This window comes from Canis lupus, chromosome 4 (assembly GCF_003254725.2).
Source record: "Canis lupus dingo isolate Sandy chromosome 4, ASM325472v2, whole genome shotgun sequence".
NCBI lineage: Eukaryota > Metazoa > Chordata > Mammalia > Carnivora > Canidae > Canis > Canis lupus.
Window position 1 is genome coordinate 73,415,094 of NC_064246.1, and position 22,880 is coordinate 73,437,973.

The following is a 22,880-nucleotide window of genomic DNA, read 5'->3' on the forward strand; positions in this document are numbered from 1 at the left end:
CTTAGAATTCGAAAATCGGTTACATAGCTGAGTTTGGTTTGATTTCTTTGTCTCTTTAGGCTGTGGTTTTTCTCGCGTCTTTCAGCATGTTTTGCAATTTTGTTTTTTGAAAGCTAGTAAACTCCCATGCTTTTTAGCCGTGAGACCTTAGATGCTTTACTCAGCCACCCTGAACCCCAGGCACCTCATCTCTAAGACTGAGGAAATAAAACAATATAAATTTGTTATGAGGATTGCTTAAAAATAAGGTCCTGGGCAGAGGGTGAGACTTATGGCAGCCATGGTGAGGTACATAGATTGATAATTCTTGGATGTCAGCCTGGCTGACCTTAGGAAGTGGCAAGTGTTCTCTCTTCTGCAAGCTTCCATGGCAGCTCTGTTTGTTTGGGATGGCAGTCAGACGGAGGGAGTGTAGACAACACAGCACCAAGTCCTTTATACTCTAGAGAAGAACCCAGCCTAATGGTCATGTATAAAGCCTTCAGTTGGCCATCATCCTTGAGTGTAATATTCCATTTTCTCACACTAAATGCCATTTTTTAGAGCTGTCAGAATACACTTACACCTAAACACCATGAGGTCTTCTGGGCTGAAGACAAGTGGGATACCATGGTTGTGGTGATGGGACATTTGGAGTCAGAAGAAAAACATATCAGGAACCACCCTCCAGTTGATGATCATTTGAATCAGCCCCATCTGATGGAGAGTACAATCACAGGGAAAGATATTTTGCAAAAGAAAAGATTAAAATAGCCTCTCAGAAAACACACAAAGACACACACATATACACACAAACCCACACCAATTAGTTATGTTAACTTCAAATTCCTTAATTTGAATCTAAGTAATTTTAACAGATAGTTTATTCTTCTGTATTTCAGTAGAAAGAAAACTATGGAATTGCGAGTTTGGGGAAAGTCTATGGAAGTAGTAGGTTACTTATCATTACAGAACACAACTGTGTCAGCTTTCACTAGTGTTGAAAATAATACCCGTGAGAGGCAGAATAATGGCTCCCCAAAGATATCAGTGTTTCAGTCCCTGGATCCTGTGAATGTGTTGCCGTGCATGACCAAAAGAACTTCGCAAATGTGATTAGGTCAAGGAAAATCAGATGGAAGATTATCCAGGATTCCTAGTGGACCAAATCTAATCACCTGCATCCTTAAAAGCAGAGAACGTTGCCTGGTTGTGGCAAGAGGGAGATGTGAAGGATCCATGGAAGAATGGTCAGAGGGAGCCAATACTACGGGCATTTAAGATGAAGAAAGGAAGTCAGGAGCCAAGGAATGTGGGTAGAAGCTGGAAAAGGCAGGAAAATGGATATTCCTTGAGATCCTCCAGAGAGTAATGCAGCTTGTTGACGCCTTGATTTTAGCCCAGGGAGGCCAGTGTCAGACTTCTAACCTATAGAATGGTAGGAATAAATTTATTATAAACTAAGTTTATAATAATTTGTTACAGCAGCAATAGAAATCTAACACAGTACCCATTTTAGAAACAAAATATATCATTTGTAATAGTTGTACCACTCTTCAAAGGGGAGAGTCTTTCTAAGTCTTTCTCCTTGCAGACTTCCAGATCCCAGGGCCATATGGGATAGGTGATATATCAATATGGCATTAATATCCTAGAAGTTATACTGACCATTATTTCGATTTCAAATATTAAAAATCCGGGATGCTTGGGTGGCTTAGTGGTTGAGCATCTTCCTTTAGCTCAGGGCCTGATCCTGGAGTCCTGGGATCAAGTCTCATGTGAGGCTCCTTGCCTGGAGCCTACTTTTCCCTCTGCCTGTCTCTGCCTCTCTCTGTGCATCTCTCATGAATACATAAATAAAATCTTTAAAAAATATATTAAAACTCCTTCAGAAAAATATCAATCCTGAACCTCATGACAACTTCTCTGTTCACAGGTTTAGTAGTACGTATGTAATAGCTAAAATGATTCCCAATTTGTAGGAGAAGAGACAGACAGCCAAGACAGATTTACACGAATGTGCGTGCTCTGTTCTAGCTGGGACTTTCATTTGCTGCAGGTAGCTGTTGCTGAGTCATTGCATTTCTGCCTCTTCAGTAAGTCTTGTGGCCCACTGAGGAAATTACAGAGAGCAGAGCATTTTCTAGGGCTAAAAACAAACAGCAAACAAATGGACCCATGATCCTATGAATCATATCAGAGATCGGAGACAGATAATATTTCAATATAATTGAAAAAAAACACATAATACTTCAGGGAAAAATGAAATTGTAGGCCATTAGAGCAAATTAAAAGGAAATTGTTCAGCATATATCAGTCCAAAGAACTGAAAGAGTAAGAGTCATCCCACAACTTTCTTACTTAGCTGTTGGAGGTTGGGGGAAGAAGGAAGGGGTAGTTTCAGTAAAACCTTCTCCAGTGACAACTCAGTCGATTTAAATAAGAGATAGAAACATATGCCCACACATCAAATGAGTGGCAGCTCCATTTGCTGTGAATCCCCATGAAGTAGTTGTTTTTTAAAAAAGTATTTCTCTTATACAAAGATTTCTTCTGGAAGACAGTTACTGCTAGATTACTGCTAGTTACTGCTAGATTAGCACCAGAATTATGGTAATCAGAATCTTCCGCTATGAAAGACGTTTCTTAGGACAATTTGCACTGTGGGTTCTTTAGTGTTGCTGATACAGTTATGATAATTCAGTGACTTTTGCTTAAAAAAATTAGTTGAAAGCACATTTGAACTCAACAGGAAATGTGACAAAATAACCAGCAATTATTTTTCCCCAAATGCAGTAACTGCAAACATGAAAGCCTAAGTTTTTAAAGCAACTGGAGAAAAAAAAAAAATCTTTTTTTGTTGAGAACCCACAAGCAGTTCATTCGCAATTTTGTATCATATATTTTTGCCAATGTAACTTTCCTCCTTGATTTTTAGCCTGCTTTTGAGTCTAGATGGATATAATATTTCTCAATACTGTCCGATGATTGCATGTTAAATCATATGATATCAATCTAGGAAAGCCTCAGTCTTCTACTGGATAATAAATAATGGAGTATTTTAGAGAATTTATGTTAAAGATAAATAGAGTCCAGTAAATAGTTAATATGCCTTATTTAGCTTTTGCCATGCTGCTTGGCTCAATTCAAAATGAATTGTGTTGGCACACCTTGAAAAAATAGAAGAAAATAGAGGTCAGAGGAGGTCTGTCGCCTGTAGGGGGCAGCAGAAAGAGCTTGCTGTGGTGGGTAACTCAGGACGCTTCAAGACACCTCTTTTGTCAATGAAATCATGGGGTTGTTTCAAATGTAATCACCAGATATTGACCCAAGTTACTATGATCCCTAAGGAGAAACACTCACTCTTCCCTGTGTCACCCTTAGCAACATACGGAACGTAGCAGTTGTATTTCCTTTCTCAAATCTACAGCTGGGCTACAGAGATCTGCACTTATTAACAATTACACGTATGTAAATGAAGGACACATTTCAGAAACCCTGCCCTTTGACATTTAGTAAGTGCAAAGTGAACACTCTTTTAGAGAAATGTAAACATCTTTCATGCTGGGCTAACATTGATTGAGCACTGATTAATGCGCAAAACTGTTCTAGGAACTCTATAAATACTAACTTTTTATTACTCACAGCAGCACTATGAAGTACCTTCCTATTGGCATTTCATTTTGCAGATGAGATAACTGTGGTTCAAAATGATCCCCATCTGCCCAAGGTCATACCCCTGATATACAGTAGAGCTAAATATATAATAGATATAATTCTAAATATCCTGTGCCTCAATTACAACAGGAAACTGCCTGTGTGAAGTGGGGTGGAGGTAGGACACTCGGTGGCCTTTTATTAATACTGTATCCATTTTGTCTCAGCCACAACGCTGTAATCATACATTCCACAGCCAGGAAACCCACGTTTAAATGTGACTTATGTGAGATGCTGGTCTCAAAGAGCTCTTTAGTCCTTTGCATTAACAAATCAACATGGAGATCCAAGGAGCTGAGTGAATGTAGAGAGAGCCAAACTGCTACATGTCCTATTTTTATAGCAGCTTAGCTATGAGCAATTTAAGGAAGAAATAAGTGGAGCCTTTTCCTTTCCTTCCTTTATTCATCCCACAAGTCAATAAACATTTATACAGCTTGACTGTGTGCCAGGAAACGTTATAGGTTCTAACGATCCAGTGGTGACTAAGAAGCAGGTCCTGCCTTTGGAAAGCTCAAAATCTAGTGAGGAAGCCAGAAAAAGAAGTAGTTTACAAAGATGTGTGGTAAGCGCTATGCTACATGAAAAGCAGAATGCTACAAGTACAAATAGAAGGATGTCTAACCTAGTGGGGAGATTAAGAAAGGTAGCTTAGAAGGGATAAAATGACTTTTAAGTTCGGGCATTTTAAGGCACTTAGTGAAAAGAGCCAAAAATAGCAATGAACAATTTAAAAAATTCTATTAGACTTTTGGAGACTTATACATGTTCTGCAGACATGAATAAAAACTTCAATTACTAAAGTCAACAAACAAATTGGGTCCCATGAGCTTCTCAAGGGAAGGGAATGTGTCTTACACAGATTTATATGGTCAGGGCCTAACACAACAGCCAGCACCCTGTAAGTCTGCAGAACCGGCTTAACTGCAGGAATGAAATTCCCCAGGGAGCGGGCTTGTTCTCAAACCTCACCTGTATCAAAGCTCTTTCAGGGAGTATGAAAACACAGGAATTGTTAGGAACAACTGACCCAATTTATACTTCTTGTTTCAGGTGACCATCATAACTCTAAAAATTGTTCATCAAGAAGAACTACCTGCCTCCAAATCCGGTTTGGGGATGAAAACTTAGATTTAGATAGTGGAATTGAATCTGAGGTGAATTCGGAGAGGGAAAAAAAAAAAAGAATTGACACATGTCGGGGTTTCTACTTAATTGAATCACTTCTCTCTCTTCCCTCTTTCCAGTTTTTCTACTGGCAAGAGATTTGAGAGTAGAAATGGAAGAACAGGGAAGAGGTAAAGTTTGAAAGGAATGCTGGTAGCTCAGGAAAAGTCTCTACAGACTCGTAGCTGAATTGAATCCCCACTCATGAACAGACGTGTCAAGACACTTCCCTACACCTCCCATCCTATGCCCCACCACTGACAGATGTAAGCACTTATATCGAAAAGAAAGCTCTAAAAAAAAAGAAGAAAGAAAGAAGAAAGAAAGAAAGAAAGAAAGAAAGAAAGAAAGAAAGAAAGAAAGAAAGAAAGAAAGAAGAAAGCAAGCTCTTGACACTGTTAAATGCCAGAACTCTAACCGATTGAGGGCACCCTCTTGTTTCAAGTTATTACAAAGAGATTATTTTGGGGGGGGGGTACAAAACGACACATGAAAAATAACTTTAGCATCTTCCCGTCTGTTTTTAATAGTACTATGTGTTATTTTTAAATTACTCAACTTTTTGAGAAATAAAAAAGTGAAAAACAACTAAATTTTATAAAACAAGTCCAGCTATGCTAAATTATCACAGGATCTTAGCCTCAGGACCCAGAGTAAATTCAACCAAACCCAACATGCTCAGGAAAATAAACCATTTTCATAAGGATTTACAGGATGTCTGCTAGCATCCATGAGCCACCACACATATCACTGTGGGGACAGCCTGCTGAGTGGGAAATGAAACAGGGAAAACTTTACAGGCTGGAAAGGATGTCTCACAACTAAATTTCCTTTGGAATTGCTATGTGTTCCACACATCTAGTGTGGTACTGTTCATGCAGGTCAGACCCGTAGAGTTAAGATTTTCATAGGAAAATTTTACAGTTTCTGAACTGAGTATTAGAAATCAGCTGATACCATGAACTGTTGGTTAATGGATCTGCAGCAAGATAAGCACTGAAAAGAAGAGTAGGCATTTTTTTAAAAAAGATTTTATTTATCTATTTATGAGACAGAGAGAGAGAGAGAGAGGCAGAGACACAGGCAGAGGGAGAAGCAGGCTCCATGTAGGGAGCCCGACCCAGGACTCGATCCCAGGTGTCCAGGATCATGCCCTGGGCTGAAGGCGGCGCTAAACCAATGAGCCACCCGGGCTGCCCAAAAGAGTAGGTATTTAGACTTTTATATCAAGCTGACAGTTATTCTACATCTGTTGCATCTCATAAAAAAAAAAAAAAAAATCGGGGATTAAATTGTTATATCTTTTATTCTAACTTTATTTTCTGGTCTCTTACTCTATTTCATTTCAGAAATGGTCATTCCTTAAGAAGTTGGATGGTTTCTGTTTTGGGGTTTTTTTAAAGATCCTTCTACACAGAGTTTGAGAGCTGCCCTGGGGTTCATGCTGAGATACCTCCAGGGCGGCCTGGGGCTGTCAGTATGTGGAGCTGCAGGTTCTCCAACCTTTGCTTTGGAAAAACAGCAGGCTATTAATCTGTTTTAAATATTGGGTAACAGCAAGGTTTAGGATGGTTATAATGAAAACTGCAAAGATAACATTTACTTTGGAAAGGAAAAAAGAAGATCATATACCTGGAGTCTCTCTCTAAACAGAGGGAGAAAATATACTGCTTTTATATCTTTATATTTCCTTCTTTCCCTTCACCTGTTTCCAGGGATGGAAGCACAGCCTAAAATACATGACCAGGTTGAAGGAGAAACTGATTCCAAAGCCTCTGCCTGTGTTGTGTGCTGCAGACCGTCAAAGTACTTGATCCTTGCTTAGCAGAGCATCAGAGCCCACTTTGGGTGGGGTGTGGGGGGTAAAAAATGAAACTGATCTTCATGAGAAATACTGGAAATCTGAGGATTGTGGAAGGCTAAGGTGGTGAGGGAGAGAACGTTCTGGGAAGATGACTTTGAGATCAGAGCCTAGGTGAAATTCTCAGTGGCAGAGAAAGGCTATGGATTTTAGAACACTGTTAATATTCCATTTAAATGACCGCCTGTGCTGTACTATCAGATGCAGTAATTTCCCTCCATTAGCCTGAATCTTCAATAAAAGTCAGCTTCCTCCGATTGCTTTGCATTAATGAAGCTCAGGGAAAGAAAGTGGAGTGTGTATGTGTTACCTGGGTGTACAAAGGGGGGTGCGGGTGCAGGTTCCCTACCGAGGCAAATTCACAAGCTCCCAGAGCAGCAGCAGCTGGAGCGGAGCACAGGGCACAGAGAGACTCCGCAGAGATCAGAAAAGTTGATGAGAAATGCCCGGGGTTAACAGGTGCTCCTGTCTCTCCCCTGGCCCACAAGCCCCAAAGATACTGTTGCTCATGGAACTTCAGGTGGCAAAACACTTGTCTAGAATATGAGAGAAGGCGTGGGAAGGCGTAGGATGATAATGCTGAGGGCGCTGTGGAAAAGCAAGTTGAACTTAGTGGTCTTAACGTTATCAAGCAATTCCTGTGTGCCAAGCAGAAGAATGTCTTGTTTGTCATCTCGTTTACTTTTTTTTTTTAATTTTTTACTTATTTATGAGAGTCACAGAGAGAGAGAAAGGCAGAGACATAGGCAGAGGGAGAAGCAGGCTCCATGCACCAGGAGCCCGACGTGGGATTTGATCCCAGGTCTCCAGGATCAGGCCCTGGGCCAAAGGCAGGCGCCAAACCGCTGCGCCACCCAGGGATCCCATCTTGTTTACTCTTTAAAGAGACCCTAGGGGTTGAATTCTGTAGGAGATATCCCCATTTTACAAGTTTTATTTTTAACAGAGCCAAAAATGCAGTAGCAACACATTGAAGGTCGCTGACTGAGTCCAACCTCCTTCATTTTTAGATGAGAAAATTGAAGTCCAAAGATAGTAAATTAACCCAATAGCACATGATAATAGGTGTCAGAGTCAAGTCTAAAAGAGGCCCAGAAGAACAGCAAGAGTTTGCTTCTTGCGACAAGAGAGCAGAGAAGGGCTCAATAGCATAATTCTAAAGAATTTAAATATATACATGGGAAGCTGGTCTTAAAAATGAAAGCTTTCTTTCATATCAACCATATAAGAAATTTTTCTTTTATCTATTCACCAGGTTGGATTTCTCCTTCTCTTTCTCCTGGTCCTTCTTCTTTTACTATTGTAAACACAGAAGAAGAAAGGTGTGCTCTTTTAGCTGATTATTCCCACCAGAACGTCCTGGTGAGGGCCAAAGTATTAGCTAAATGCAACATTAGATCCATGGATCAGCCTTATGTAGAGACTGACTACTTCAGTGTATCCACTTATTAGACTCTCCAGTTTTACGGCATGTGCTGGGTTTATATCTTCCTAATTTGGGAATTTATTTTGTCCCGAGGTGTTGAAACTAAGCGAGTTAAATTTTGTGTTCAGAGAGAAGGGGAAAGTTGGTCAGTAAAGCATACTCTGTGTGAATTCAGTTGGGTAGACAGTCAACCACAAGAAGTTCTCTCTGTTGAATGGGTGTTGAGATGTCCTATTTGATAGTCCAGCACTCGGCGCCACACCCTGGCTTTCATTAAGGTATGAAAGAAACATTGTCCTGTCATCCTGATGATTCTTGATCCCACCCAGGGAAACATTCTTTCTTGGTATTTCATAGATCATAATTTATTTTCATACATCCAATTGATACACAACTCAAACAGTTCCCTAGACTCAGAAATGATGAACTTGAGTCTTTATGTCTTCTAGTTTATATTTGATTTATTTTATCCAAAGACCTGTAACACAATTGAGACCATAAAGATCATCTCATGGAAACTCTTTGATTACCCAGATAAGGAAGCTGTGCCTAGTGCATAGTAGGCGCTCATTGAGTAGCTACTGAACCATTGGACAAAACAAATCTGACTTGCGGAGTCATGTGCCAGAGCTGTGACGAGAAACACGGTCTTGTAACTTTTTGCTCAGGTCCTTCCTACCTCATCACCCTTCCCTTCAGCCTCAATACATGTCTATGAGCTGCTGCTGCCTCAGCTCACGAAGAGTGAAATTCCATGTAGAGATGCAAGTCACAGAAGGAGCCTTGGTTCCTACACAATTAACATCTGCATCTTTCTCAAGGAAAGACATGGGAATCATCTTTAATAGAATGCTGAACTAAGCAGAAGTAGAGGCAATGAGAACACTTTTCCTTAATGCCCACACCCACCCACACACACCCCCACACACACTCCAGTTGCACACACTATTAAAATATGGAATGCACCTTCATTTCTGTAATATTAATTGCTATTGCTGATTTAACATGCTGTCATTTCCAGCACGTGTAGAACAAATAACGTAAGCACGGTTACTTGGCCAATTCTGTGAGCAAAAGCCACAGGCCACACAGTATCTCTGAGACTTGTAACAGAGAAACATTTTAAGACTTTGGTTCATAATTTTAATAAGCTGCTTTTTAAGAGACAAAAAGAAGTCAATACTTCCATAAGATTGGAAGCTTAAATGATGCAAAATAAATTAAAAAAAAAAGAAGAAGAAGAGAGAGAAAATTCAGAAGTGAAAAGGTGACGTCAAGGGCTTCACACTCAGAAGAGGTGATTATTGAAAATAAGTAAAACGAAGGCAACCGTTGCTTAATGTGAATCATGATATTGCGGGAATGACTCCGCTCACTTCACATCAATGCTGTAAGGAGAAGGCACATATCAAAATCATTAGGGAACTTTTCCATCAAATGTACATCCCCCGCCTCTGCTTAATATATGTTCATTTCCCCCTCTGTGTGTGTCCTGAAAACTCCCCAAGCCATCCGGAGAGGAGCCCCCACTTCTCCTCCTGTTCTTGCTGGTGAGAGGATCTCCCACTTCACTTGTTCTTATGGCGAACTTTATGAATATAGCTGGAGTCACGGCATCAAGTGTAGCACGAAGATAGGGGAGCAGAGGGCTGGATTGATCACTTGGAGACGTTGAGTGCACGGAAGAAAAAGATAACCGCAGATTTAACAAAGTTGCGAAGAGAAGCAAGGAGCTGAAATTCATCAGGGCCTGTCACCTGCCAGGTAGGACATAGTACGCACCCTTTAGGTATTAGCTCATTCATTGACTTACTCTCTATTCATTTCACAGATGTGTATTAAGAGCTGACTGTATGCTGTGTATGCAATCATATCCCACATAGGCCCGGTCTCTAGATTCGCAGAGCTTGCATGGTAAAGTGGGGGAGATACCATCCAACCAGGGGAGAGCATAGGTAAAAATTCAGATTCACCTCACTGAAGAAATGACTATGCGAAATGGAAGGAAACACAGGGTTAGGACAGTGCACCGGCTCTATTTTTATGCAGGTTCAGGAGGAAAGGTTTCTCTAAGAAAGGTACATTGAAGCCAAAGCCTCAAGGATACACAACACATAGCCACCGAAGCAAAGCCATCAGGGCCCTGTCCTGTCCCATCACACACAATTTCAGGGCCAGGACCTGACTGCCATCTGCCAGCACCTGTATCTCTTTCCCTGGGGGCTCAGGGGTCCCAGGCGCCCCACGGGCCAGCAGGGGAAAGTGCTGGGGAGTTAACAGCCCCCTGAGAGTAGAACCGAAGTAATGTCTGTTGGGAGTTGAGGTGCAAACCCTCCCACTTCTGGGGCCCCTGGCCGGAGAATTCTAACATGAGGGTCCCAGGCTGATTTCCAGGGTCACCCAGGGGCAGGAGGAAGCGCCAACCTTCCAGAAGAGCGGCCCTGTGAGTGGCTGCTCATTAGTGCCCCTTGCTGGTCATTGGTCCTTCCACGCCTCAGCCTCCCCAGGTCCTTCCCTGTTTCCGGGGACAACCTTCAAAATGTGGGACTTGAACTCCAGGCCGCATCTCACCATATCCTTCCTCAAGAACTTGACTAGGACACCAGCTAAAGTGCACCCCGGGCTGGGGAGAGGGGGGCTGGGAAGCCCTGGGGCAGGCCACCGAGGAGGCCGGGGGACCAGGGCGCGGGGAGGGGGCCTGGAGGAGAAAGCCTGCGGGCCGGCGGTCTTGGGGTGTGGCCTTCCTCCAGCTTCCAAGCAGCCAAGGATGCGCAGCATTACAGCGGGGGCCAGGCCCCCTCTGGCTTTGAAGTCAGAGGCCTCGCAACCTTAATTCCATCTGTAGCCTCAACCCCCCTTTGCCTGGAGTCTTGCTTATCCCCGGGCCTGGGGACTCAAACTGGAACCACTTGGTCAGGGGAGCCTTCTCTCTACCGTGACCACGTAAAGGAGCTTGTATTTTTCAAAGAGATACAGGCCAGTGGAAAATTTTAAACTGTCGAATGATATGATCTACCCTCTGTTCTTTTTTTTTTTTTAAGATTTTATTTATTTATTCATGAGACACACAGAGAGAGGCAGAGACACAGGCAGAGAGGGAGGCAGGCTCCCCGTGGAGAGCCTGATGCGGACTGGATCCCAGGACCCTGGGATCAAGCCCTGAGCCAGAGGCAGATCCTCAACGGCTGAGCCACCCCGGTGCCCCCACCCTGTGCTCTTAAATGATAGTTACCATATAGTGATCGTCTGCAGAGGACAGAAATGAAAACAGGATGATTAATCAGGAAACCACTGCAAAAACTCAGGTGAGAAACGGTGGTAAGGGGGCCCAGGCAGTGGTATAAAAGATTCTGGGAGGTCAACAGGACCCGGGTAAGGATCAGATCTGAGAAAAAGGGAAAGGGAGGTTTTGAAAATGATTCCCAGATGTCTCACTTTTACGTCTGGAGGCTTAGCTGATGTGGAAAACATTGGTTTAGGAAAGATAAAACTTTCAAGTTTCATCAAGCTCATTTTTGGATACATGTGAAATATGTAAGTGATATAATTAAGTGGATATATGAGTCTGGAATTCAAAAGTGAGGACTGAATTAAGGGTATAAATTCTTGAGCCGCCACTGTAGTGATCGGAGCTACAGCCGTGGGAATGAATGCAGTCACCAGAGCACAGAGAGAAGCAGCAGAAAGGAATAAGGACGAGATCAAGCATTTAGGCATAAAATCCCATACCCCGGGGCACGACCTGTTGGTTCCGCTGTTTGCCAGCTGTCCCCTCCTCTTTCTACTTTTGCCCATTGGACTTCTGAGTGGTGCTCATCAGATCAGCTTGTACTACATGGCTCTGGACCTTTCCTATTTTCCACTTATTACTTTTTATGCTACATTCTGGGCGCTTTTCTTAAATCTGTCCAATTTCATTGTCACCTGTGTCGATTTACTATTTAGCATGCTCGTTGAGTTTTGATTTTATTTTAATCTAGCGATGATACTTTTATTTCCAGAATTTCTAATGAATCCTTTATAAAATCTGAATTTGCTTTTCCCAGAGCTTCTTCTTACCTGTTTGTTCTATTCCTTCCTTCACCCTGTTAAACATTTAAATCTTTATGTTTAGATCTTTTTAGTTCTCAGGGTGCAAATGCTCCCATTTTTTCATTTGCTGTTTATTCTTTTGTAGTTTGTTGTGTCTGTGAGATCTGCCCCAAGGAGACTTGCATTTGGTGGGAAGTTCATGTGCCTGAGCTATGGACATTTTTTTCTCTCTAGTTGGATTCTATAGTTACTTTAAAAATATTATAGTTACTTTTAAAAGTTTACTTATAGTTATTTTAAAAAGATTGACCTTCTTAAAGAATTTGAGGCTTTTAACTTTTAAAAAAAAATCATAAATCTTGTGGGTCAGAGCAATCCAAAGTTCTGAGACTTCTGAACCTACCCACATTCTTGTTTGTTTGAAAAATGTAAATAATGATGCCAAATCCACACATGACCTCAATAACCAGAGTCAAGGAAAACTGCTAATACAAGGTTTTTTAATCCTTCTAAATCTGGGTTTTTATCATGCTTGCAGCACTTTATCTGCTGCTTTGTTTTGTTAGGCTGGCATCAAAATGATATGTTCTAATGGGATCCCTTTAGACCTTGAAAATACATCGTCAGTTGGAAGACTGTTCACTAGCCTTTTGGAAGCTTCCATTCAGTTACGTCAGTTGACAGAAATGCAGTCTTGTGGCCTGGACATTATCTGAATCTCTGCAGGATCCATGAAACTTATTTCTACCAGAAACAATCCAACTGTAGATGGAAGATAGAAACTTTGATATGACCGTCCTTTCCAGCTCCATTGGCTCAAAGTAGCTGGCCTGTTTTAGTCAATGGCAGCCTCTAGAGCCTAAGTTAATGCCTTAGTGTCACGGTTTGGCTAGATTCATATAACTTTTGCTCCAGTTTTTTAATAGAAATGCCTCAAGTTAATTTGCCTACTGAAGGCACGCAAAACACAGCCTGGAAAGAACTATATGCCATCAGCTATTGATGATTAAAGCACAGTCTCACAGAATTGGTGAAAGGATTGAACGAACTCCATTCAGATATAGACAAGTTATTATAGCATTAGGTATACCATGGCCTGAAGCCTTTGGTGTATGGATTCACCATGTGAAAAACCCTAATAATCATTGAGGACAGTGATATTTCCTTAAAACACAGGAAAATGGTTTACATGTCATATTTCATTTTGTAGATTAATACTGTATTCAATAAAAGTCTTTATATTTTGACCGAATTTTTATACCTATAGGTTTATAGAAGAAAGTTATTTGGTTACCGTTAAAAGGGGGAAATGAAGAATGTTTTAAAAATAGGTATTATCATGTAAGTTGATATTTTTGAGCCAAAATATATTTGGTCTCAAAGATGCATGCATAGATCTGTAGGGTTTTTTTCCTATATATGCCTAGTTGAAAGGCCCAGCAAAAGTCAATTGGGAAAACAGGGATTTTTTTCCTTAGCTTATGGATTTAGGTTTATAAAGACCAGCTGTTAAGAGTTGCTATTTTTTTTTTAATGTACTTTCATGATGTTAGAATACTTTCTCATTTGAGGATGTGGTAAGCAGAATAAAGGCCCCTCAACATTGTCTATGTTCTCCTCTCGGGAATCTGTGAAAATGTTAGGTATGTGGCAAAGGGTAATGAAGGATGCAGATGGAATCTTAATTGTTAATCAGCTGACATTAAAATAGAGATTATCTTGGATTATTTGGGTGGGCCAAATGCAATCACAGAAGCTCATAAAAGTGGAAAAGGAAGGCAAAAAAGGAAGTTAGCAGTTTTGTGAGAACTACCTAAACCACCCTTGCTGACTCCGAACAAAAGAAAAAGGAACCTATGATTCAAGAAAGCAGGGAGCCCCTGGCAGCTGTACACAGCCTACCTTAGAGCTTCCAGAAGAATGTGGCCCTACTGACACCTTTATTTTTAGCCCATTAAAAAAAAAAAAAAAAAAAAAAAAAAAAGTGGAACTTCTAACTTAAAAAATAATAAGTTGGTGGGGTTTTTAAGCCATGAAGTTTGAGGTAATTTGTTATAGCAGCAATAAAAAACTAATAAAAATGCTGCCAGGATGATACAGAGTATCAACACTCAGGGGAAAAGAATAGATTGTAGCCACAGAGTGGACAGAGATAACACAACTCAAACTTAATGCCACTCACTTTGAATTCTGCATAAAAATATTACAAACCTTTAAAAATATATACTAACCTTTAATGAAAGGAACATAATAAAAAATGTATACCAAACTTTAACGAAAGGAACATAAAATCCACTGGAGAGAGAGAAAGAATTTTAAATCAGAGGAAAAAAAAAACACATAACTGGTGGGATTTTGAACTGGATACAAGCATCCTACTGGTAGTGGGAACAAAATGTTCCAGGATAACAAAGAGAAGTTAGTTACACCTTGAGCATTCAAGGGAGACCTACATGTGGTTGGCACATATGTTGGGCCTACAAAGGGGAATGGATTTTCACCCTTATGAAAGGAAGGCAGAAGAGCATTGTAGACAGAAATCAAGGACATTTGGCATGAGAGTAAAAAGTCTGTTTCCAAACCTACAGTGTACTCAGTGTAGAGTGACCTAGAGTTTAAAGGGGAAAGTAAATCACTTTCCAGATTATGCAAAGTCTTGGGTGCATTCCTGAAAAGTTTTGAGTCTCTTATAAGCCAAAGTGCACAAACTAGAGGCCTGCAGATGTGTTTCAGTTAGTTCTCACAGTGTATGTCCATGTGTGTGTTTGAGGTTTTGGTTTGCTTATAATTTAAATTACAAAATTAAAAACATTTTAAAAATTATGAGACCTAACATAAAATTCTAGGCTTCCAGCTTCTCTTGGGGGGGAGGGGGGGAATAAAGAACTAACAGAGATGACTTGACCACATTAGGCCTCACTTGACCACAAATGGCTAGAGGTAAATATCAACTGACCCTTTGGTCTATGCATGTCCTCTGCCAGCCACCACAATTTCCTAACTCTCCACCACTCCCTATTGTATGACACCTATCTATGTCATAAATGTTTGTACCTGCTGGACTTCCACAGGCATTTGTATTTGTGAACCCTTGCTGTAAGCAGGTGGTAACCACGGAAGGATTTTAAGATCAAATTTGTGCTTTGGGAAGAAAACCCCGGTAGCAATTTTAAAATATCCTTTGAATTCTGGTGGCACAGAATGTGCATTTCTGTCATTGTACTTACAACATTGAGTTAAAATGATCTATTGATGTGTTTTTGTCTTCCTTGCTAAGCAGTGAAATCTTGTAAAGGGTCAGAGATGTTTCTTATAAATTACTGTTGATACTACTGGATGATTGTGTAATGATTTCTTAAAATATTTTGAGGCACTAGACAAATGTTTAATAAACATAAATGAGTTTTACCCAGATCCTTCCATCACAAAGATCTTCTCCTGTGCCACTATGCTATGCGTCTTGCAGTTCTGAGGCACTGAAAATTCCACTGGGAAAAAAAATTTGAAATAAGCCATAATAATACTATCAAATTCAGTCAGAATAAATGTAGATACTCAGATCACTTTCCTGGTCACCTCCCTGCCCTCTTTCATAGATAATACACAAATATATTAAAATCCACTTAGCATGAGAGCTTCTCTGATAATAATGTGTTATATTGCTTCAGCAATTATGTAAAGGAGTGAGAGTAGCTTGATTTCAAATGGCCGGCCCATTTGAAGCTGCACATGAAAATGGCATCGAGTGAAAGTTCGGTCATAGTGTTAACGGATCATGAATATACCCATTCAGCTAAATGAACCAAGTTTCTTTTTAATTTATAATAGGAAAATAAGCTGTAGATCACTTACCCACAAGGAAAGTCATATTATTTGGGAATAAAATTGAAAGCAAAGTTAGAAAATTTACCCCAACTGTCTTTGAATTTACACACCCAGGTTCTCATTGGACAAATTAACTGGCCATTTCCCAGGTATTCATATGTGGTAAAGCTATGTATCTATTAAATATGGGTGCATATCTTTAAGGGGGAACCTTACAAAACTCTAGGGACACTGTGGTAACAGACACTTTTGCGAAGGCAAAACCAAATACTTTTGATTTGAGACTGCAAAACACCGTGCATAATAATTATGAACTATAGAGGGCCACCAATGTAAAGTGAAAAAAAAAAAAGTGACTAAGGATTTACTGATTTAAAGTGTTTAACAGAAAGTCTGGAAACACTGTCATATCAGAATATGGTGCTGGGGAAAGAAGAAGGCTTAATCAAAATCTTAATAGATGAATCCTTTTCTGCAGAAATAATCCATGGTCAAGGATGCCGATTTCTTTTTCAAGACCCTTTTTGAAGGCTTACTAAATAAACAGCCCCTGAGAAAGCGACCATAACACTGCCACCGGATGGAGAACATGCCAAAACTGATACCAGTGACAATGAGAACATGCCTGCTACTTTCAGTTGTTCCTTCACTCGTTCCATTATCTATTCCTTTCCTCTTTGGCCAATGAGAGTCCCTTTTGCACAGAGACACATGACAGCAGATGGAGACACGAACAGAAAAGGAAGAAAATATGCAATTCAGGAAATCGCACACAAGCAACAAACAAAGTTATTAGAAGCAGCAGGCAGGTCAAATGTGTAACAGAATATGATGCAGAGTGAGGGGGTACAGGGCAACACACAGTCAGTGGGTATGTTCCAGAGAACATTTTCTGTAGGGATCGATTTAGGGTTAGAGGGACAGCTTCTGTGACTCTCTGATGGCCTTACCAGCATAACTTGCAGGACCCAGTGCAAAATGAAAACAGAGGGCTTCTTGTCAAAAAAAAAAAAAATTTAATTTTTAAAAAACAAAACAAAACAAAAAAAACAGGACAGAATGTATTTTCCTTTCTTCTGCAGTTTTCTGTCCTTACCTGTCATAGTATTTTTGTATTTGCTGTTAATGTCGTGCTTGCTCAGGCACAGGACTATCGTGGAGCAACCCCAGATCCTCACAGGTGCCCAGAGCCCTGTCTTACGACACAGCACATAAAGCACTTGTGCCCAACCCACCTCCCCTGACCTGAAGGCCCAGGATCCCATGGGAGGAGCGCCACAGTGATCTCAGGGAAGGCCATAAGATGCAGGACCATGAGCAAGCTGAGGCTTCAAGTAACTTGCACATGCTCCATTGATCCATTGGACTTCACTTACAAAACACAAATTCAAGGGTAAAATTATTAAGAATATCCAGATGCAGCCTTAAATCCTATTCATGGGGCACTTCTCAGAGTAGGCCCAGTGCAACCGCATGGTCATATGTGGTAGTTACAACCACCATGTAGCCAGCCCTGTGGCAAATCAGCCAGTCCTGAAAGATGTCTCAAATTTTCACTAAGGTCGAAGTAAACATAACTAGCCTCCCCACAAGAAAGAATTACAGAATCAAGGGGGAAAGAGAGAGGCAGAGAAGTTACTATGAACTTCACTGTCCATGTAAAAAAACTTTTTTAAGATTGAAAAAAAGGAAGGTCACAGAGTTCTATACAAAGTGAAATACACTGGAAATATTTTATTTTAAGGGTAAAGAAAAATCCTATACTTATCCAGATGCAAAACAATATAAATTTTCTTAAATGTTTCAACAAAGAAACAAAAACCCTCTGGACCTTACTTAGATGATCATCAATGTTAAAAGACAGAAGACTGGGCAGCCCAGGTGGCTCAGCGGTTTAGCGCAGCCTTCAGCCCAGGGTGTGACCCTGGAGACCAGGGATGGAGTCCCACACATGGGGCCTGCTCCTCCCTCTGCCTGTGTCTCTGCCTCTCTCTCTGTGTGTCTCTCATGAATAAATAGATGGAATCTTAAAAAAAAAAAAAACAAAACAAAAAAAAAAACGGAAGACTATTCCAGAACATGGTTTGTGGACAATAGTGGTGAAATGTGGGGGCTCTATCCCTGGTCAAATCATTGTCTACTAAAGCAAGAGAAACCCATTCATATATATATGCTCAAGTAACAAAATCATACACCAGCCATATATTCTTTGAGGGCATTGAGGAGAACTATTTGAAATGTGCTCTATCTGGCTATGAAATCAACCAAAATCAAGATACCAAGAATATGAAAAATTGTTTTATTTAAAGTATCCCAGCAAGTATTAAAATTAAACGTATAAACTATAAATAATTTTTTCTTTTTTTTTTTAAATTTTTTTTTAAATAATTTTTTCTATATCTGTGTTTAGATTTGAACTCCACCAGAAATAGACCCTGAGGCACGGATTTCAGAGCAAGTGTTTTATTTGGAATGTCAGGAAATAGGTAAAAGAACGAGAGAAAAGGAAGGCAACCAATACTGGGTCCATTGTCAAGCCAGTTACAATGAGGATTACTAGAGCTGAATCCCACAGGGAAGTTTTGACAAACTGTGCAGAATGCATGCCCCAGAGTCACCACACCCAAGGGATGAGAGTTCAGGGACACTTACCCCTCAATGTCCACTAGTCATTGGTTGAGAGCTACAGGAGTGGGTGATTGGGCCTCACTTCCAGCCTGGAGGCTAAACAGAGCTCCTTGGCAGCTTCGGGGTACAGATTTAAGTGGATGTTAGCAGGAGAACACTGCAGGAGGAAGGTCTGAAGGATGTCAGTGGCCACAGACAGAGCCGCAGGCTGCTTGTGTCACCCAGTGCAAGTAGCCACAACCAAAGGAGATATGATGGTGAAAAAATAAAAAATGCAGAGGGTAAGCTGATTGACAGCTCCAGATACAATCTGTAACACTAGAGAGTGAAGAAGGGTAGAGAAAACACAGCAAAGGAAATCCATGCCAAACTCCTTGTTGCTTATAAAGGAAAAATGCAAAGTTACTGTCTATTGAGAATTATAGAAATAGAAGCTTGGTTTAACCCTGCACTTGCAAAATTAAGGGCAACTACAAGAGGATAAAAAAATAGCTGTTTTGCATCCATACTGCCACACAAAATTAAAAAGGAACAAATGTATCATAATACAAGCAAAAGAAAAGCAAAGAGAAGTAGAACAGAGTAACACCAATTGTTTCTATTTAACCATATGCCTGCGTGAGTACACTGGGCTGCCAAAGAGCAAAAGTTGTCCTTTATGTTTTAAAAATTCCTATATGTGCTGCTTATAAAAAATATGCCCAGATCTAAGTAGTATAAAGTTTAAAAATAAATAAGACACAATGCCTAAATGCAGTGCCAGGTCGAAGAGGAAATGTTTTCCTGTAAGGAATATACTCAATAATGCAGAGTGTGCCATCATAAAGTAATCATTCATTGTGTTTATTTATTTAAAGGGCTTGCTGATCTGACATGAAATACTGTCTTGGAGGAAGATAACATAAAACTCATAATATGCCCCTGCAACGAGGACATTGACGAGAAACTGCTTAATAACTGTCATCAATTCAGAAGAGTCTAATACGAAAGCCAATGTGAAGTGCCCTGAAATCTTACAGCTCATGTAACAGAGGCTTCCTGAAATTTGACATTCGTATCACATGCCAATCAAGTGCTGTGCGCCTGAAATAACAGTAAAGAACAATTGCTATGGATTGTGCCAGAAGAAACTAAGCTCTCTTTCTCTTCTCTATAGAAGATATTTTCTTTTTTTTTAAGATTTTATTCATGTATTCATAAGAGACACAGATTGAGAGAGAGAGGCAGAGACACAGGTAGAGGGAGAAGCAGGCTCCATGCAGGGAGCGTGATGAGAGACTCAATCCCAGGTCTCCGGGATCACGCCCTGGGCCAAAGGCAGCACTAAACTGCTGAGCCACCCGGGCTTCTCTTTGATCTGTTTCTACCTGAAGACTTAGAAAGTCTTTTCTGGTTTTTGTTTTTTTTTTTTTTTTTTTTTACCTGAAATGTTCAACCAATGGTTGATCCATAAATGATCGTGGGCAGCGGAAGGCAACTACTCCTCGAGACAGCAACCGGCCAATCACATCTGGGTGCAGGTTTCTACCTGTGAGGTCTAAGGTCTGCCACAGAGACTCGTCAAACCTGGAAAGCAGGAAGTCCTCAGTAAGTTGGGGGCACTAGATCCTGGAGGGCCCCACCACTCAACAAGGAAGATACGGTCAATAAATAGCCCTGAAGCAAATTCTGAAGGAAGCTTTGGTTTGCAGTTGACTAGACTGCATAGATAGTTGCAGTCTATGTTTAATTGGTATTAAACATACTATGGTATTTTTGGTATCTATGGTATTTTTAAGGCACAACTGTGTATTTCTTGCTCTATCACGGATAAGCTTCCACCTTCAGCTATACATGTGTACACACACACACACACACACACACATTTGTATTTCCTTCAGATGGTTCAATGCTATCATTACAATGTAATGATCTGGAATTACAGAATAAAACTTTAGTGTTCAACACAATTTAATAATTTTAAAAATGATTGCTCAAATCATTGAATTGATTACTGAATAGGTAGGTAGGTTCAAATGGTCTAAATGATCCCACTGGCTGTTTTTGTTAAGCATAAATGAGTTACCACAATTACCTAAATACCATGTAAATAGAACAAAAAGGAGGAAAGGTAGCACCACAGCTGACCTTTGCATATGGGTTTGAACTGAGCAGGTTCACTTATATGTAGATTTTTTACAGTACTGTAAATGAACTTTTAACTCCTATGATTTTTTCTTTTTTTTAAAAGATTTATTTATCTATTATGATAGACACACACAGAGAGAGAGAGAGAGAGAGAGGCAGAGACCCAGGAGGAGGGAAAAGCAGGCTCCATGCCAGGAGCCTAACATGGGACTCAATCCCGAGTCTCTAGGATCCCGCCCTGGGCTGAAGGTGGGCGCTAAACCGCTGAGCCACCCAGGGAGCCCCTATAGATGATATTTTAAAATCTAATCATATGATAGAAAACATTATAGAAAGAAGTAATCAAAGAGTGTGTAGGAGAGAAAAATGAAGGAGAAAAGGTAATACGGAGAGTATTTCAGACAGCTAATTAATAAAAAAAATGCAGTGAATATTTCTGATTTTGTGATGTTTGTGGTATTTATGGCTGTATTTTCCTTTTTCATTCTAAATAAACATTCAGTAACGTGCTTCATTTGCAAGTGTGTGTGTGTGTGTGTGTGTGTGTCTTCCGGAGCCCACCAGTGAAGGCAAAGGACTGCCCCTCACCTCTACCACCAGGGGCCAGCAGCTCATTTCATCTTGTTCCCATCACTTGTTAACATCTAAAATTTCCTTGTCTTTTTGTTTAAATGTGTATTGTTTATAGCTCTCTGCCCGCCCCACCCCAACACATGGGATATAATATGCAATCGTGTAGCCGTGTTCTTCACTGTGAAACCCCTACCTCAAAGAACAAGTCAACCAATGACTGGTGAACAAATACATAGAAAAAAGACTGGAAGATAATATATACCAGTTTGGCTTTTTTTTTTTTTTTTTGGCTTTTTTTTTTTTTTTTTAAATGACCACTTCTGAGAGGTGAGGCTATAGATGGTCTTTTATCTTTGGTTTTATGTTTGTATGATTCTTCAGGTTTTCTGTAGACACATGATCAGGAAAAACAAAAACAAAACCTCAATAACCATCAACAGAGGAAGGCTGAACTACAGTAGTGATACATCCCAAAATTATACATCTACTATAAAAAAAAGAGAGAAAGATCTTGGTACAGATATGAAAACATTTCCAAAATATATTAGTGCCAGACAGATGATCTAGAATGGCCAATCATACTGGTTTGTCCAGGGATAAGAAGTTTCCCAAGACATGAGACCATCAGTGCTAAAACCCTAAAACCAGGAAAGTTCTGGGCTAGCAGGCAATGGCGGTTGCCCCAAGTCTAGCTCCTTTTCTCTTTAAAATTAGTGGGAATTAGAATACAAGCTCAAATTCATTTGCATACACATAGAAAGCCTCAGGAAGGGTACACGAGAAAGTAACAATAATGCTTGGCTGTTTTATCTTTGGTGGGGATGGGTAGATGGAGCTCTGAGATGGAAGAGTTATTTGTGGGTATGCTTTTAAATGTTTGACCTATGTGAATTTGATAGCTATTCAATAATTAAACAGGCAAACATTTATTGTTTGAGTGTGAGTGGCTCAGTTGGTTGAGCATCTGAGTGGCTCAGTTGGTTGAGCATCTGCCTTCTGCTCAGGTCATGATCCTGGGGTCCTGGGATCACCCCCACATCAGGCTCCCCAGTCCATGAGGAGCCTGCTTCTCCCCCTCCCTCTGCCTGCTGCTCCCTTGCTTGTGTGCATGCTCTCTCTCTCACTCTCAAATAAATAAAATCTTTAAAGAAAACAGGCAAACATATAAACAAATAAAAATACCCCCCCCAAAGAGAGTCAGAAATTTGAAAGCAATCTGTTTTGTGGGGGCAAAATATGTACCCTCCCTAAGCAAAGTGTGTAGATAATTCACAGAGTCAAATGACTTGGAACCTTTCTTGCAAAATGTATTTTTTTTATAACCTCTGCCATCTAGCTTTGGGATAATGAATGTAATGCAATGTCCTGCCCTTTGAGAACAAAGACATGCAGGCTGCCTTGCCCTGGTCAAAGACAGCGAGTCTGAGCAGCACTTAAATTTCTAAATTGACCAGAGTCTCAACATGGGCTCATAAACCTACTGTCTGAAAGAAAATAGATTGTACACAAACCAAATCAGCCCTTGAGCAACTGGATATGTACCTC

General features: G+C 40.4%; 1 protein-coding gene across 1 annotated transcript in view; it reads right to left on the reverse strand.

Moving 5' to 3' along the window:
• Nucleotides 1-664: 664 nt before the first annotated feature.
• The window catches only part of LOC112652754 (uncharacterized), a 139,185-nt gene continuing 116,969 nt past the window's right edge, over nucleotides 665-22,880 (reverse strand). The window contains exons 7-9 of the mRNA XM_035714863.2: nucleotides 20,058-20,201; nucleotides 15,592-15,670; nucleotides 665-1,407 (exon numbers count right to left, since the gene is read on the reverse strand). The gene's annotated coding sequence lies outside the window, so the exon portion shown is untranslated. The remainder of the gene's footprint in view (nucleotides 1,408-15,591; nucleotides 15,671-20,057; nucleotides 20,202-22,880) is intronic.